Here is a 2,422-nt window from a genome sequence, read left to right as displayed (position 1 = left end):
AAAGACACAATGCAAAACAAGCAAATATGAAACCAAGAGGAGTAAACTTTTCAGCACCAGAACTCTCTCTAGTGGTTCACTTCTTGATCTGAGTAATTTTATTATTTCTTCTTTATGCAGCTCATGAAATAATTTCTTTAACTTGGATTCCAGTCTCTTCAGGGACCTCCTTGGAAGGATGCCATAGGAAAAAACTCTGGAAGGAAGGGGAGGCCAGGCAAGCTGGTCAATATTCAAGGATCACCTCCTCCAGGCTCAGGAGCAATGCATCCCAAAAAAGAGGAAGACAGGTAAGAATGCCAGGAGGCCTGCATGGATGAATAGAGAGCTCCTGGAAGCACTTAGATGCAAGAAAGCCTACAGAGAGTGGAAGCAAGGACAGGTAACCTGGGATGAATACAAAGAAATTGTTCACACAACCAGAGCTCAGATTAGGAAAGCTAAAGGACAGTTGGAATTAGACCTGGCTAGGGACATTAAGGGGAACAAGAAAAGTTTCTTCAGGTATATTAGTGAGAAAAGGAGGACTAGGGAGAATGTGGGACCCTTCCAGAAGGGAAATGGAAATCTGGTGACAAAGGACATGGATAAGGCTGAGCTGCTCAATGACTTCTTTGCCTCAGTCTTCAATAGCAAGGGCTCCAACCGCAATGTCCAAGTCCCAGAGGGCAAAAGTAAGGACTTGGAGAAGGAAGATCTGCCCACTATAATTGAAGACTATGGTCATGAACACCTAAGGAATCTGAACATGCACAAGTCCATGGGGCCTGACAAGATCCACCCACAGGTCCTGAGGGAGCTGGCAGATGAAGTTGCTAAACCACTGTCCATCGTATTTGAAAGGCCATGGCAGACTGGTGAAGTTCCTGCTGACTGGAAAAGGGCAAACATAAGGCCCAGCGTCAAGAAGGGAAAAAAGGGTGACCTTGGGAACTACAGACCAGGCAGTCTCACCTCTGCCTGGCAAGATCATGGAGCAGATCCTCCTGAAGGCTCTAAGGCAAATTGATAACAAAGCAGAGGTGATTGGTGGTAACCAGCAATGGCTTCACCAAGGGCTTTTTATGATGAAGCCACAGAAACAGTGGACAAGGGAAGAGCAACTGTCATCATCTACCTGGACCTGAGCAAGGCCTTTGACTCTGTCCCACATAATATCCTTGTCACCAAACTGGAAAAACACATACTTGATGGGTGGAGCACTCGCTGGATAAGGAATGGGCTGGATGGTTGCATGCAGAGAGTTGTGATTGACAGCACAATGTCCACCTGGAGACCAGTGACAAGTGGCATCCTCCAGGTGTCAGTGCTGGCACCAGTGCTCTTTAACATCTTTGTCAGTGATGTGGACAGAGTGCCCCCTCAGCAAGTCTGCAGGAAACACCAAGCTGTGTGGCACAGTCAACTTGCTAGAGGGAAGGGATGCCATACAGAGGGACCTGGACAGGTTGGAGAGGTAGGCCCAGCCCAATCTCATGAAATTCAACAAGGCCAATGGTAAGGTCCTGCACCTGGATTGGTGCAATCCCATGCACAGACACAGGCTGGGTGGTGAATCGCTGGAGAGCAGCCCTGAGGAAAAGGATCTGAGGGTCTGAGTTGATGAAAAGCTCAACGTGAGCCGGCAGTGTGCACGTGCAGCTCAGACAGCAACCATGTCCTGGGCTGTAGCAAGAGAAATGTGGCCATCAGGGCAAGGGAGGGGATTCTCCCTCTTTACTCTGCTCTTGTGAGACCCCACCTGGAGTACTGTGTGCAGTTCTGGAGCCTTCAATGCAAGAAGGACACTGAACTGTTAGAGCGAGTCCAGAGAAGTGCCAGGAAGATGATCAGAGGGCTGGAGCACCTCTGCTATGAGGACAGGTTACAGGAGTTTGGGCTCTTCACCCTGGAGAAGAGAAGGATTCAAGAAGCCTTCCAGTATCTGAAGGGGGCCTACAGGAAGGCTGGGGAGGGACTATTTACAAGGTCTTGTAATGATAAGAGGAGGGGTAATGGGTTGAAACTAAAAGAGGGGAGATTCAAAGTAGATGTTAGGAAAGGGTTATTTACAGTGAGGGTGGTGAGACACTAGAACAGGTTGCCCAGGGAGGTTGTAGATGCTCCCTCTCTGGAGGTGTTCAAGGCCAGGCTGGATAAGGCCTTGAGTGACCTGTTCCAGTGGGAGGTGTCACTGCCTATGGCAGGGGGTTAGAACAAGATGATCTTTGAGGTCCCTTCCAACATAAACCATTCTATGATTCATTGATTTTACTCTGCTCAGGTATATTCCACTGCTACGTGGACCTTAACTACAAGCCTCCCAGGAATAACTTGAGAGAGAAAGGAAGTACAAAATTCAAAAGTGGCACTTTTTTCACTTCATGTAGTTTAGCTTCAAAGCTATTACAGAGTTAAAGCTGAGATATTTGGGGGAAAATGT

This window comes from Pogoniulus pusillus, chromosome 6, assembly GCF_015220805.1.
Source record: "Pogoniulus pusillus isolate bPogPus1 chromosome 6, bPogPus1.pri, whole genome shotgun sequence".
Taxonomy (NCBI): Eukaryota; Metazoa; Chordata; class Aves; order Piciformes; family Lybiidae; genus Pogoniulus; species Pogoniulus pusillus.
The sequence above is the reverse complement of the archived record's forward strand: the minus strand, read 5'-3'. Positions refer to the sequence as shown.